A 17283-nucleotide genomic window follows, 5' to 3' on the forward strand; every position below is an offset into this window, starting at 1 on the left:
CAGATGATGGGCTTGTCATCAATCAGTTCCTAAATGACACATTTGGCATTGACGCACAGGTAAAGTACAATTATAATTTACTAATTTGATCACATTTCATATGTATAGTGAATGATTAATTAATTAGCATCTATTGACATTGTTCAAAATTTAGGGTCAGAGTGTTGCTAGGCCTAGCAGTGATCCTCCAAGCCCATTTTTTGTCTCTTCCACAAGTCCTGAGGTATGTATCAATTTAATCACTTTAATTAATACATATATTTATTACATAATCATATTAAGGATTGACAGAAAAAATTATGCATGTGCATCAGTTCTCCACAAGATTCTCAACCTTTACCATAGACTCAGAGCATAGACATCATATGAGCTTCACACAGGTATAGTTGTTTCATGTTAATTTAATTCGTTTGATTATATTTATTTTATGTTTCATGTTAGATGTAACATGTATTGTATGACATATAGCTCGTGATGTCGGACACACCTCCTCATCTGCGACAGTCTGTTGATAGTGGAGTGGCCACAGCTGTGGCTAGCTCTAAGCCACTGACGGAGGTATGAAAGAATTTTCTATGTTTTAGTTGTTGTTTATAATAATTAATCTCAAAATTTCTAATGTTAACCTTTGTTTATATATTACTATAGCTTTTATGGTTTTTACACAAGCAGTATGTATGTTAGGCCTACTGATACTCTTTTAATTATGGATCGAAACCTTGTTTATGTTTTACTAGGTAGTAAGGGGTAGTTTTGTTTAATGGTTATCTGCTAATAGTAGGTTAGTTTGTTTTTAAAGGGTCAGCCCTCTAGTTTTGGCTACTTTTAATTCAAAAACTAGGAGTGAAGGTAGAAGTGGCAGTGAAAGAATTAGATAAAGAAGAACTAGGAGCACATATTGAAGTTAGAAGTAGAGAAGAACTAGGAAAATCAAATAAAGGTATGAAGACTAAGAGTAGGAGATAATGAAATTAAAAGTAAAGATAGGAATAGAAGATTAGTTGTATTCCAAGTTGATTGCAACTAGGAGTAGGACCTACAAGATGGAATTTATATGTTTTCTATAAATAATAGTCAAGTTTAAAGATATAATTGGTGATTAGATATACTCACCTTGGTCTAGTAGAGTCATAAGTGGAGGAGAATTTGTGTTTTAAATTAATATTATTCATAGGCCAAAGTCAAATGTTGAACTTGATAATAGAACTAGGCATATTCTTAGGATTCAAAGAAACTATAGTTTTTGGAATCAACACCATCAACTCTCCTTCACTATTTCTTTGGGACGAATGGAACTATCATAAAAAAATTCTACATTCTTTCATTCTCGTCATCCTCCTCCTCTCATACAAAATAAACTTGGATAAGATAACTTACTAGACTTTTGGATTCATGGCCCTTTTATCTTCTTTTCATACTCTTATAGCTATGCTAGTGGGATAAATCATTGAGTATTTTCTTATCTTTTATTTTTGTTCTTTCTTTTCTCAAGTGACCACTTGAGCTTTTGCTATAGCTTTTACAACACGATGCTTGAGATTGAGACATTTTCTTGAGTGAGGTCTCTTCAACTAGTTGACTTGGAATCTTAGTAAGCTTTAGGATTTTGTTGTTCTTTTATGTATCCTTGCAAATGAATGTAATAGTTAATATTCTTGGTTTGGGAGCTTTTTTCCTTTAGCTTGGTGATATTTAATCTCCTTGTAGTTTTCCCAAAATCTTTACCTCTTTCTCTTTTTTTCTTCTACTTTATTGTGTGCATGAGGTGGACACATGCTTCCAATAAAGTGGGGACTACATGTATCATTTGAAAAAGTAAGAACACTTATTTGGTATTAATTTTAGCCCCATTTTAATATACATTATGGGTTCCTACATTGATTTCACACTCTCCTAACACTGATTGGACCTTCAAATTATTATTTAAGTCCTATATTGATTCATTTTCTTTAAAAACTCAAGGTTATCCTTATCTATAAGTGTGCTTCTCTATTTCAACTTCAATCAAATAATTCCTTTCATTTATTGGACCTTATCTTACCATTTATGACATGTATTTTCTCTCTAATCCCAAAAAAGTTGTTAGATCAAATTTCACATGCTCTAAATATCTTGGACCCACAATCAAAACTTGGGTTGGAATTGGTGGGCATAAGATGACTTTGGTGATATTTACCTGGGTACAATATTTTTTTTGGTGATATGTGTATTTATAAGTGATTATATTTATTGAATTTTTGTAGGGTCTCATCATGCCTGATCGTCCATGAGAATTTGAGGTGAACTTACAGAGTGACTATTTGTTGGTGGTAAGAAAATAATTGATTTTGTGTGTACATATATTTGGTTTCAATGTATAATAAATATTGATTCATATCTACTTTCTTTGTATCAGTTGGAGCTGGAGAAGAACCTCAACAAGAGGTCGAGTGAGTGTGTTAGGAGGGCCCCATCATCTCCATTGTCTCCCTCCACATGATGGCAAAGGGCGTCGAGAGACTTGTTTCCTTCCCCTCGTCAAAAGCAAAAGATGTAGTTAGTCTAGACGTGTATATATATATATATATATATATATATATATATATATATATAGGCATCAGTGGACATATTCGATACACATTTGATGTATATGACATTCTATATTTGATGTATGACATTATTCAACTTATGACATTATTGGTTAATATATTATATGTTTGTTCATGTTTGTTCATGTATGACATTAAATTAGATATGTGCATGTATGAAATTAAGTTCAATACCTAATCTTTTCAAAAAATTTATAGAATATTGATTAACAATAAACTTTATCATTGTTTAATCATAAGTTAATCATTTGTAATATGTCATTGTCATATGATTTATGATCTTGTTCATGTTTAAAGTTTTCCTTCTCTATCAATTGGTTATCAAGTTTAATTCAATACCTAATTAGTTTGAATTTTTGATACAATATTGATTGGCAATAGACTTTATCAAGCAATATTCGTGGACCTCCTGGCAGTTGGTCACCTAAATGAGAACCTTGAGATTTATTAGGAACTCCATTAAAGAAATCAGTAGTTTGAAATTACTCTATCCGACAAAATAGTGGTCTAAAAATATTAGAGAGATAGACTTAATATTTACCAAGTGGCCATCCAATTCCAAGTGTTGTGGATGTATCTCCATTCAAAGCACAATCACATGTTAAATAATAGACATTTTAGGAATAAGAATAAGTTATCTAACCTTATTAACATTCTTTTGTATGAGTTCCAAGTAAGGTATCAAGAGTGCTTGAAATTCAAGACTTTATCTTCTCATCTTGTCCATGTCTTTACTTAAATCAACCCAGATTAACTAAGGTGCCTCAGTTAACTTAGAAACACTATTCTTTAAATCCTCATCAATATTTTTCAACTTTCTTTAAAATATATTGTGTCAAATGTAGTACATCACATAACTATGTGAGTAGGCAGATTATCTCCTTAAGAATATTTTCTAGCTCGGTTGTAATACCACCAAGTTCAACTTGTTGAGCAGTAATGGACTCATTTAGTTTATCCATAATCTTCTTCTCTATTATTTTCTCTTCTAATTGTATCAAATTTTCATTGACATCAACATCAGGTGTATTTACCTATTTTAAAAGTAAACTTAATTGATCAATCATTGGAGGTTTGTCATTGGCTAGTGCATCTAGAACAATTTGTAATAAGATGTCCTTCACATCTTATAATACTTGTTTGTACTTCACTTCCTATCCTTCTCTTTTGCATATTTACCCTTTACAATTCTCCATAATTTATCATAGCATCAAAATCCAATTTTCTATGATCATAGATTGAACATATGATAGCTTCATGTAATATTACCTTATCTCTTCTACTCTTTTTCATCTTTTTCTTGTCTTGTAATGTGATTGATCTTGTACTTGGTGATATAATTGGTTGCACTAAAGCCATCTCCTCCTTAGATTACTTATTTTTCTCATCAATTAAAGATTTGTCTTACTTTACCCACTTTTCGTTGTGCAAATATTAGGCTATTTAGCTAGTGTCCCTATAACAACATTTGAAACAACAATTTTTTTTAGTTTTGGCTATGCGTATACAATAGTGTTCATTATTATTTAAGGGAATAGTGATAGTTACTAATCCATGTAACCCCAATAATGTTTCCTTTTATTCATTACAGTCCTATAATAGTTGATCATTTCTATAAGGATTTAACTAATTCTAACTTGGTTGTGCATAAGGTGCCTATTAATGAGTCATATTTTGCGAATAAGGACTCTAAGAAGAATTTTGATCCTTTGCAAAGCTATTCTCCACATCAAACTCCCATGCCTAATTCAATTTAAGTGTCTACTTGTAAGAGACAACAAAGCAAACCTAATGCTTAAAAGATTAAGGAGAAAATTGACATTGGTATTTAAGCTACTCTAGAAAAAAATTTGATAGATAGCAAAAGGCACTCCTTGGAAGAATGAGGGACCTTTCATGAAGTGTCAGACAAAAGATCTGCTCTGTAATCTAACTTGATGCGGGTGGTGCTGATGTAATTTTGCTTCAAAAAACAAAATTGTCTCAATAATCACATTCTTCTATAATTGCAAAGCTGACTAAGTGGAACTCATTTCATGTTCATGTTGCAGGTGCTTCGAGTGGTTCATGTATTATTTGGAACCATAAATCTTGCACTACTATATATTCGATCTTTTCCTAACTAGTGGCAAGTAGTTGTTACTAATTATGGTATGTCATTCACAGTGCTCAATATATATGATGCTACTTCTACATGTGATGATAAGATAGAACTTTTGGATTCCTATTCTTAGGCTATTTCCAGCATTCAAGATGATAAATTTATTGTGCCTAGGGATTTCAATGGCATTCTATCTCGGGATGAGAAAATTGAAGGTATATTCCCCCTCTTCATAAAATGATAAATTTTTTGAATTTTTGAATAATAACACCCTCATTGATATCCCTCCTTCTAATGGGGCATTTACATGGACTAATAAGGGATAAGAATTTCACCAAATTATTAGAGACGTGATAGGTTTCTTATTTCTCATGATTGATTCCTTTCAAATATTAACATTAATTTAGAAATCCTCACTTTGGTTGCTTCAGATCATTTTTCCATTTCTCTATGTATTGAATCTAAGGGGAGTCCCAGTGGTAGTAAACCATTTTTTAAGTTTAAGCATATGTGTTTTAGGCACTTGGATTTCTTATCACTACTCAACCAATGTTGTCCACTCCTTTTGTCAAGGAAAATAGAATGTATCAGCTTCACATGAAGCTTAGATAGGGTTTACCTAGCTACTTGGAGCTAACAAAGAAGATAGTTTGATCCCACAATGAAAAGTGAGAGTGTTGAAGGGGATAGGATGAGGTTGAGGATAGGGTTTACCCATCCACTCATAGCTAACAGAGTAGACAGTTTGATCCCATGACGAAAGCTGAGAGAGATTTGGCAGTTGGCAACTTTGTACTAGCCAACACTGCAAGTTTTAGGATCACCCGAGATGGCATTGTAAAATGAAAATGGAATGTGATCTCCAAAAAGTGAGAGAAGTTATTGTAGGTCTCTACAATTTGGTCTTGTAGAAACTAGAATCACATCCATACCTTACACGAGCTCTGAGATATACCCCATCAAAAATTGCAGCCCCGTGGCATTTAGTGACCCTTAGGGACATTCTAGTTTGGTGTGCCCGAGAATGTTTGAGCATTGAAGTGGATAGGAGGAGGTTGAGGATAGGGTTTTCCTAGCCAGTTGGAGATAATGGATAAAATAGTTTGATCCCACGATGAAAGGTGAGAGAGATTTGGTAGTTGGCAACTTTGTACTAGCCAAAACTGCAAGTTTCAGCATCACCTAAGATGGTGTTGTAAAATGAAAATGAAATGTGATCTCCAAAAAGTGAGAGAGTTTATTGTAGGTCTCTACAACATGGTCCTGTAGGAACTAGAATCACATCCATATCTTGTACAAGCTAAGAGATATGCCCTGCCAAAGATCACAATCCTCTAGCATTTAGTGACCCTTGGGGACATTCTGGTTTGGCATGCCTGAAAATGTTTGAGCGCTAAAGCAGATAGGATGAGGTTAAGGATAGGGTTTACCTAGCCACTCAGAGCTAATAGAGTAGACAATTTGATCCCACAATGAAAGGTGAGAGAGATTTGGCAATTAGCAACTTTGTACTAGCCAAAACTGCAAGTTTCAACATCACTCAAGATGGCATTGTAAAATGAAAATGGAATGTGATCTCCAAAAAGTGAGAGAGGTTATTGTAGGTCTCTACAACATGGTCCTGTAGGAACTAGAATTGCATCCATACCTTGCACGAGCTCTGAGAAATGCCCCGTCAAAGATCGCGACCCTATAGCGTTTACTGACCCTTGGGGACATTCTGGTTTGGAATGCCCGAGAATGTTTGAGCACTGAAGTGGACAGGATAAGGTTGAGGATAGGGTTTACCTAGCCACCTAGACCTAATGGAGTAGACAATTCGATCCCATGACAAAAGGTGAGAAAGATTTGGCAGTTGGCAACTTTGTACTAGCCAACACTACAAGTTTTAGCATTACTCGAGATGGCATTGTAAAATAAAATTAGAATGTGATCTCCAAAAAGAGAGAGAGAGGTTATTGTAGGTCTTTGCAACATAGTCCTATAGGAACTAGAATTGTATCCATACCTTGCACGAGCTCTGAGATATGCCTCATCAAAGATCGTAGCCCTCTAGCATTTAGTGACCCTTGGGGATATTTTGATTCGGCGTGCTCGAGAACGTTCGAGTGCTGAAGTGAACAAGACAAAGTTGAGGATAGTGTTTACCTAACCACTCAGAGCTAACAGAGCAGATAGTTTGATCCAACAACGAAAGGTGAGAGAGATTTGGTAGTTGGCAACTTTGTACTAGCCAACATTGCAAGTTTCAGCATCACCTAAAATGGCATTGTAAAATGAAAATGGAACGTGATATCCAAAAAGTGAGAGATTTTATTGTAGGTCTCTAAAAAATGGTCTTTTATGAACTAGAATCACATCCATACCTTGCACAAGCTTTGAGATATGCCCTGTCAAAGATCGTAGCCCTCTGGCATTTAGTGACCCTTAGGGACATTTCAGTTCGGCATGCCCGAGAACATTCAAGTGTTGAAGTGAATAGGAAAAAGTTGAGGATAGGGTTTACCCGACCACTTGGAGCTAACAGAGTAGAAATTTTGATCCCATGACCTTCTTTCCACTAAGTTGCAAATTTGAGCAACTTTTACAACTTTTAACAATGCAACTTTGCACAAAAAGTGCAATTTTTACATTTTTCACTTGATTCCAATTCTATGACTTGGAAAAGGTTTGGAAATAGTAAAACCTCAAAGGAATATAGGAATATAGATAGTTTTATGGTTATTTCCTAAAATTTTCTAAATTGTTGCATAAGTTGCTAATGCAACTTTGCAATTTTTGCATTGACAACATTTGGGTGAATTATGCATTTTGGCTTGGAGGGTATGGAAACTGAAAGGTGTTGATGGGAACATGCTAGATAGGGTAGAAAAAACCTATTAAAGCCTAAAAACATCTTAGAGTTGACTGTTTTTAGGATTTGCCCATCAAGAACTAGAAGGGTCACTTGGCACATTGTTACAAATTTGCTCATTTTGGGTTGTTACTTGGGTCCATCACCCTATCCTCTACATCAGGATTGATCCTAGGTTAGGGGTGGATAGAAAAGACCTATAAAGGTATTAAATAATGTAATAAGGCTATTGAAGCCTCTAAAAGATGTAAAAGGCACTAAAAGTACAATATTTTGCAAAATTGCCAACATTGGCAATATAAGCCAAAATGGGCTTAATCAAGTCATGTAAAGGATCCAAAGGGAGGTTTCATTTGGTTTTGAGAGTCTAAATGAGTTTAAAACCTCATTCCCATGTGTGGGAGACAAGTTTGGGTAGTTGAAATTGATTGCTTCAAAGGTGGATTTAGTGTTTTCTTTAAACAAGAGTTTCATTTTACATTGGAAGTCATCTAATATAACCAAAGTGAAGGTGTTTAAACCATTTTGGGATTCTAGAGACATTGCAAAGTAAGATTTCTAGAAAGCCCTGGGGTAAAGGGGCTAGAAAGGAGGGTTTTGTAAAAACCATTGTAAAGTTGATTATCAAACCAAAAAAAAAAAGAATCCTTGCATTTGAGCCATCTCTTAAAACTATTTTGGGTCATCGGAGTTCCAAAAGTCAAGGGATTGTGAGTTTCTTTGTAAATGGCCTTAAACTAGGCCTAGTTGGCAGACTGAAATAGCCAGTTTTGAGTCTTTATAATAGTTAGTATGTACTAGGTGCATGGTGCATGGTAATCTAGCCTTCTGGTGTTGTCATTTTTTATTGTTCTAGAAAATCAATTTCAGTTTAGTATTGGAAATAGTTTAGGGTTGGAGGACAAATGATGGGGAGAATCTTGAACAAGGTTCTAACCTTAACTACTAGAACTCACTTCAGGCTTTCTCCTAGCCTCTTAGGGTATTTCTCCTATACCCTATTCCAAGGGAATCTTCTCTCTATTCCATGGGGTCTCCCTAGTGCTCTCATTGCACTGTTCCTCACAACTGGCTTCCAAGAGTGCATTCTTGGCTATATTGAATTACAAGGCTTGTATTAGGTCTCATTCAATAGTTTTTTGGATCACTAAGTGGATTGGAGTATTGGGTTTCCAATCAATTTGTAGATCTACAAATCAGTGTCTCTTCTATATGAGAGGATGATATCCTTCAACATTGGAAGATGGTACTCCAACATTGGAAGATGGTGTAGTGGACGATATGAATCCAACATTGGAGGATGGTGTAGCTTCACAATTCAATTCTCTTCTTGAGTGTAAAAATCTCATTCATTCTCTTTGTCTTTCTAATTCTTCCTCTTTGTTTCTTTGTACTAGTGGTTCTTGATCCTATTCGAAAGTCAATTCTTCATTATTGCTTTGTAATTTTCTTTGTTCATGTAGTAATTTCATTTTATCTCTTTTAATTTACAAATCTCTCTCCCTCTCTTTATTCGTTTGAATCTTTGGTTTCTTCCTTGGCATGATGATGATTTCTACCTGTCAAATAATTCAAACATATGAATTACTTAAAATGTGTAAATTACAAATTATTCAATTACACATAAAAATCATAATTATTTGAATGATTACACAATATATATCAAATGACTTGTCATATTTCTAACCATTCCGAAATTACATTTCATTGAAACATACAATTTTCAATGAATTCACTATATATTAAATAACATGTCAAATTATAATCAAATTTGTATCTATATATTGTCAAACAATATTTAAAATGGATTGCACTAACCTTTTCTATACAAGGAATATTCAAAAAGTCTTCAAATCACGTATCCAATGATTGAATTTGGTGTTTGCTAACTTTCAAAAGTGTTGAAATAGTGTTTGCTATCTTGAAACCCACAATTTCTATCGGAATAACAAAGTGCATAACAGAACAAAAGCAAGAAATGGGCCCCAAGGTTGGTTTTTTACCATTTTTAGGTATTTGAGATAGCGCATACACACTATAGCGCATATGCACTATAAAGCACATATGCACTATAGTGCATACGCACTATGTGAAATCACATCACTCCTCATCCTTCCTACTCCCCATCCTCCCTACTCTCTATCCTTCCTACTCTCTTTCCCATACCCTACCTCTCTCTCTTCCTACTCTCTCTCCCCTCTCCCATGCTTTACTCTCTCTCACTCTTTGACTCCCACCACCTACTCTCTCTACCTCTCTCACCCTCTCTCCTCTCCCATCCCCGGCCCTTTAGATTTCTCACACACTCTCTTACCCCCCTATCTCTCTCCCTCTCCCTCTCCTACCACCTACTATCTCTCCCCCATCTCCTACTCTCTCTCCTCTCCCATCCCCTACTTTGTCTCTCTTACACACATTCCCATTCCCCCTATCTCTCTCCCTCCCCCTCTCCCTCTTCTACTGCCTACTATCTCTCTCTCTCTCAATTTCTCTCTCTCCCTTTGTACTCTCTCTCTCCCATCTTGTACAAGCTGTCTCTACCACCACCTACTCACTCTCACACTCTCTCTCATTCCCTACTCTGTCTCTCTTACACACACACTCCCATTCCCCCTCTCTCCCTCTCCCACTCCCTCTCCCATCACCTACTTTCTCTCCCTTATCCCCTACTCTCTCTCTCTCTCTCTCCTCTCCCATCCCCTACTCTCTCACACTCACACTCTCTTCCATCCCCTACTCTATCTCTCTCACACACACACTCTTATCCCTCCCTCTCTCTCCCTCTCCCACCGCCTACTTTCTCCACCCCATCCCTTGCTCTCTCTCTCCTCTCCCATCCCCTACTCTCTCACACTCACACTCTCTTCCATCCCCTACTCTATCTCTCTCTCACACACACTCCCATCCCCCTCCTCTCCCATCCTCTACTCTCACACTCACACTCTCTTCCATCCCCTACTTTGTCTCTCTCATACACACACTCCCATCCCCCCTCTCTCTCTCCCTCTCCCACCACCTACTTTATCTCCCCCATCCCTTTCTCTCTCTCTTCTCTCCCATCCCCTACTCTCTCACACTCACACTCTCTCCCATCCCCTACTCTATCTCTATCACACACACACTCCCATCCCCCCTACTTTCTCTCCCCCATCGTCATACTCTCTCTCTGCCACCCCTTACTCTCACACTCTCACACTCTCTCCCATTCCCTACTCTCTCTCTTTCATAGATACACACACTCTTATCCCCCCACTCTCTCCCTCTCCCTCTCCCACTCCCTCTCCTATTGCCTACTATTTCTCTCTCTCAAATTCTCTTTCTTCCTCTCTACTCTCTCTCTCTCCCATTCCTTACTCTCACTCTCTCTCCCATCCCCTACTATGTCTCTCTTGCACACACACTCCCATCCCCCCTCTCTCTTTCCCTCTCCCACCACTTACTTTCTCTCCCCCATTTTTGTACTCTCTCTCTTCCACCCCCTACTCTCACACTCTCACACTCTCTCTCATCCCCTATTCTCTCTCTTTCATAGATACACACACTCTTATCCCCCCACTCTCTCCCTCTCCCTCTCCCACTCCCTCTCCTACCGCATACTATCTCTCTCTCTCTCTCTCCCATCCCCTACTATGTCTCTCTTACACACACACTCCCATCCCCCCTCTCTCTTTCTCTCTCCCACCACTTACTTTCTCTCCCCCATTGTCATACTCTCTCTCTGCCACCCCCTACTCTCACACTCTCACACTCTGTCCCATTCCCTAGTCTCTCTCTTTCATAGATACACACACTCTTATCCTCCCACTCTTCTTCTCTCCCATCCCCTACTCTCTACATCTATCACAAACACTCTCATTCCCCCTCTCTCTCTCCCTCTCCCTTTCCAACTCCCTCTCCCACCGCCTACTTTCTCTCCCCCATCCCCTACTCTCTCTCTCCTCTCCCATCCCCTACTTTGTCTCTCTTACACACACACACACACTCCCATCCCCCCTCTCTCTTTCCCTCTCCCATAGTCTAATTTCACTTCTCCATCATCGTACTCTCTCTCTACCACCCCTACTCTCACACTCTCACACTCTCTCCCATCCCCTACTCTCTCTCTTTCAGAGATACACACACTCTTATCCCCCCACTCTTCTTCTTTCCCATCCCCTACTCTCTACATTTGTCACACAAACTCCCATCCCCCCTATCTCTCTCCCTCTCCCTCTCCCACTCCCTCTCCTACCGCCTACTATCTCTCTCTCTCTCTCTCAAGTTCTCTTTCTTCCTCTCTACTCTACTCTCTCTCTCTCTCTCTCTCTCTCTCTCTCTCTCTCTCTCTCTCTCTCTCCCTCTCCCATCCCTTACTATCACTCTCTCTCTCCCATCCCCTACTCTCTCTCATGCTCTCTCTCTCTCTCTCTCTCTCTCTCTCTCTCTCTCTCTCCCATCCTGTACGAGCTCTCTTTGCCACCACCTACTCTCTCTCACACTCTAACACTCTCTCCCATCCCCTACTCTATCTCTCTTATACGCACACTCCCATCCTCCCTCTCTCTCTCCTCTCCCATTCCCTACTCTCTAGATTTGTCAAACACTCCCATCCCCCCTCTCTCTCCCTCTCCCACTCTCTCTTACACTGCCTACTATCTCTCTCTCTCTCAAGTACTCTCTCTCCTTCTCTACTTTCTCTCTCCCATCCCCTACTCTCACTCTCTCTCTTCCATCCCCTACTCTCTCTCACACTCTCTCCCATCCCCTACTCTCTCTCTCTCTCTCTCTCTCTCTCTCTCTCTCTCTCTCTCTCTCTCTCTCTCGCCTCCATCCTGTATGAGCTCTCTCTGCCACCTCCTACTTTCTCTCAAACTCTCACACTCTCTCCCATCTCTTACTCTATCTCTCTTATAAATAAATACACATTCTCATCCGCCCCCCTTTCTCTCTCGTAGTCCTTGTCCCACTACCCACTCTATCTCTCTTACATGCTTCCATTCCACCTCTCTCTCCCTCCCACTCCCTCTCTCACCGCCTACTATCTCTCTCTCTCTCACTCTCGCTCTCTCTCCCATCCCTCTGCCATTGCCTACTCTCTATATCTCTCTCACCCTTCTCTCATTCTCTACTCTCTCTTTCTTTCACCCACACACACACCCATCCCCCCTCTCTCCTCTTCCATCCACTACTTTTCTCTCACTCGCTCTCCCTCTCCCACTGCCTACTCTCTCTCTCTCTCTCTCTCTACTCTCTCTTACATTTTCACACTCTCTCCTATCCCCTACTCTCTCTCTCTCTCTCTCTCTTTCTCTCTTACACACATTTCTATCCCCCCTTTCTCTCCCTCTCCCACTCCCTCTCCCATTGCCTACTCTCTCTTCCATCCCCTACTCTCTCTCAAGCTACTTTGTTTTCCCCCTCTCCCATTCCATACTCTCTCTCTTTCACACACATGCACTCCCATCCTCCTCTCTCTCACTCTTCCTCTCCTACTCTATCTCCCATCGCCTACTATCTCTCTCCCTCATCCACTACTCTTAATCTCTCTCTCCCAACTTGTACTCTCTCTCACACTTCCTCTCTCTCCCATCCCCTACTTTCAATCTCTTTCCCCCATCTCGCACTCTCTCTTTTCCACCCCCACTCTCTCTCTCTCACTTCCTCTCTCTCACATCTTGTACTCTCTCTTCCATCCTATACACTCTTTGTCACCCTTATTCTTTCTCACTTTCTCTCTCCCCTCTTCCATCCCTACTTTATCTTTATCTCTCTCTCTCACACACATGACCATTCCCTTATCCCCCCCCCAACCTAGTTCTCTTATGCAATTTAGGTCCTAATAGTGCATGTGCACTATAGCATGCACGTGCTACTAAGAAATCATTTTTTAGATAGCGCATGTGCACTATGGCATGTGCACGCTATAGGGCGCACATGTTATTGAAAGCTTATTTAAACCCAAGCCTAAGGCTTGGTTTTGCCTTGGAGATCCAACCCAAAGGTTTGGAGTTTATGAACAGGTCCGAGAAGTGTTTTCTAGCAAACATACCAAAAATTATTATTTTTTCTTGTATGCTCCCCTTCAAGATTCCTCATGGTTGGGTATCGATAAGACCAGGTTACATAGCATTATAGGTCTTTGTGTTAGCTATCTAACCATATAATTTATTTTTAATTTGAACTATTTCAAACCTTTCATCTATAATTTCTTTTGAATATATGTTCATTTTTTGTCAAAAACCACCATGAACTAATTGGGCTATAGATTTTAGCTTGTTCATCAAATTTTGCAACAACTTAGTTTTTTAGAAACTAGACTCCATTCTACACACTTTAAAAAATATATATTTTATTTTAGATTAGTTTTCAGTTATTTCTAGGGGGAGCACACAGATATTTCATGTTTTGGGATGTGTCTAGTTAAAAAAATTATTTTAAAAAAAATACACATTATAAAATTATCCGAAAAATCTGGGATAAACTACATAGTGTTAAGTAACTTTTGACTAGAGCGATTAAAGAATTTCAAAAAAAAGTTAAAATTTTAGGGGGGCCACACTTTGTACTATGTTATTCTTTTTGGAATAAATAGTACCACTTTTTGTGGCCCCCTTTTTTGAGGACCTAAAACTAAACCATTTTGGAAAAAAATTAGTAGTTTAGAAACTAGATTCAAAGGACTACGACTTTTTTTTTTTCATGTCTTAAAATTTTGAGCGTAACTATCTTCAAATTCTTGTTAAAGTTCAAAATTTGTAGATTTCAGAAAAAAGGTGTCCACTTATACCCCCCTTTTGGCACCACAACTTTGTGCACTTACCCATAGCCTTTGATAGGGGTATGACCCCTAGTTTACCTCTTAGATACTCATTAGCATCTTTAGGTAATGCTTTTGTGTTAACATATTCCATCTTCACCTCTTTATCTTGAACTAATTCTCTCAAGTAATGATACTTGATTGCAATGTGTTTAGTCTTTGTATGCATCATAGGATTCTTTGGTATATTTATAACACTTATATTATCACAATAATATATCATTGGTTCAGTGATCTCTTCCTTTATACCTTTGAGTAGATGTTTGATCCATATGATGTTTGTACAATTTACAATAGTAACAACATATTGAACTTTAGCAGTAGATTGTGAAGTGCAATTTTGTTTCTTGCTAGTCCATGTAACCAGCCTCTTTCCTAAGAAAAATGCTCCTCCACTGGTGGTCTTTCTATCATCAATGTTTCCAGCCCAATCAGCATCAACATAGGCTCTTAATTCAAATTTCTTTTTCCTTTTGTAGTATAGACCATATTCCTTAGTTTTTTTCATATACCTCATTATTCTCTTTACAACCATCCAATGATTCTCCCTAGGATTAGTAGAGAATCTTGTAACTATCCCTACAATTAATGCAATATCAAGTTTCCTATGTACTACATATTGTAATTTTCCAATCATAAACCTGTATAATGTTTGACTCACTTTAGCTAAATCATCATTCTTTGATAATTTATGTCATGTCACCATAGGTGTACTTACTAGTTTGGAATCCTCCAATACAAAAGTTTTCAATATCTCCTTGTCATATTGTACTTTGACTGAGTTATGTATATACCATATTCATTTGATCTACGTGAAAACCCATAGAAAACATGATCTCTCCAAACATAGACATCTCAAATTATTTGTTCATTTCATTTGCTAAAGCCTTACATAAAGCATCTTGTCCTCCAAATATGATATCATCAACTGTTGACATCTGATTGAAAAGATCACTATTAAGGAAGGGAGATTGTTGATAAAGAATGTTTTCAATCATTGTTTTGTCACTGATGTCAAACTTGCTATTTGTTGGAATGACAATTGCTTATAAGATCCAAGTACTATCACTTAGTTGATTGATGAAGAGGATTTAATCGATAACATGTAACAAAAGCACCTAAGGGAAAGGTTGAGTTATGATTTTGTAATGAAGTACAAGGATTAGTTAAGAAAATGATAAAACGATGCATTGATAATATACTTGAAGATACAGAGGTTGGCTACACCTAGAAACTCTGAAAGAATAAGTTGTAACAAAACTATCTACAAAGCTTGACTAAGTTCATTAGTGGGTGTTGAGAAAGCTATTTCATGTTGACTAGATTATTAGTAAGTGCTGAGCAAATGGAAAATCTAGTGTGTGCCGAGTGAAATAGAAGGACTCGAGAAAGTTTAGGTGTCGAGCATGTAATAGATGCTGAGCACCAATAAAACTTATTTGATGTTGAGTGAATCTATAGTAGGTGATGATTTTCAGTAAAACATAGTTGGTACTTAGTAACACAATATGTGTTGAGCATTAGAAATTCAATAGTGCCAAGCTGCTACATTATTTTAAAAGTCAAATATTCGTTAGATCTAAGATGACAAGTTTGTTACCTTGAATTTTGTGAACCAAATGGAAGATAAGGATGATAAATTGGGGGCACAAAATTTTAGGTAAACCATTTTTGCAAAAATTTAGGAGGATTCTTCATGATGTTCTAGAAGTAATAAGATAAGGGGTAGATTCATCGAATCTTACCTAATCCATTCAAACCAAAATTAAGAGCGAGAAGATTAAGAGCAGAAAAGGTATTCTAGACTTCTAGTTAAGGAGTTATACTTCAAGAACCAAGAGTGGCTAAGTAGTTGGTTGGATGTCAAGGTGAAGGTATCAAGAAGGAAGAACAAAGTATAGAAACTCTACTTCAATAAGTGCCCATATATGAGATTGCACCAGTACATCAAGCATAGAGACTCAAGGAGATGAAGCTTGAAAGGAGGACAAGCTATTAGAACTATAGAAACTAAAAGCTAGGCAAATTTGAGAGCTGAGTTGAGATCTAAAATTTGCAAGTTATGTTGTTAGTCATATTAGATCAAAAGCGCTTATTGTTAATCTCTAATAATTGTATTAGCCAGGGTAAAATCCTATGGACTTAGGTTGGTTTAAAAGCCATTTGTAAATCCTTTTATAGGGTGACATTCCAAACAAATGTTCTAAAGTCCTTTAATTAGGCCCACATCTAATAGGACAGTTGAAATCCTTTAACCATGTCACATTTCACAATGTGTTGTAGTCTTTAATAGGGCATCACTTCAGAAGAGTGAGAATTGAGTAGCATTTTATTGGTGGTTTTTCCCAAATTGGGTTTCCACATAAATCATTGTGTTATGTGTTGATCTTTCATGTCTTATTCTTGCATAGTGATTTTTCAGTAACTTGCTAGGATGAATGTTTAACTTGGATGCTTGATTAGTTAAATGGGCTCACTGTAATTAGTGAAAAAGTTTTATTGGGAAATTTGGACCTTGAATAATTGATTCCCCACACCCCCCCCCCCCCTCCTCTCAATTATTCTAAAGCATTTCTAACAATCAACAAAAAAATTAGATAAAAAAATACCTTTTCCTTTCTATATCTTCAATTATAGATTGTTGTTATCATTAGTCCTCTCAAATCCAATCTTCAGAAGATAATTATGAAGTCTCTCATACCATGCTCTTGTTGTTTGCTTCAAACCATATAAATCTTTGTGTGATCTACAAACCATGTTTTTATTGTTAACATCAACAAATCCTTCTGATTTTTCTATTTAAACTTTTCCCTCTAATATACCATTCAAAAATGTAGATTTAACATTCATTTGATAAACTTTGAAACCCTGGTATGTAGAATAAGAAAGTAGAGTTCTTACTCCTTCCAATCTAGCAACAAGGTCAAATTTTTCTCCATAGTCA

This window comes from Cupressus sempervirens, chromosome 1 (assembly GCF_028749045.1).
Source record: "Cupressus sempervirens isolate cs-2001-9-10 chromosome 1, ASM2874904v1, whole genome shotgun sequence".
Classification (NCBI taxonomy): domain Eukaryota; kingdom Viridiplantae; phylum Streptophyta; class Pinopsida; order Cupressales; family Cupressaceae; genus Cupressus; species Cupressus sempervirens.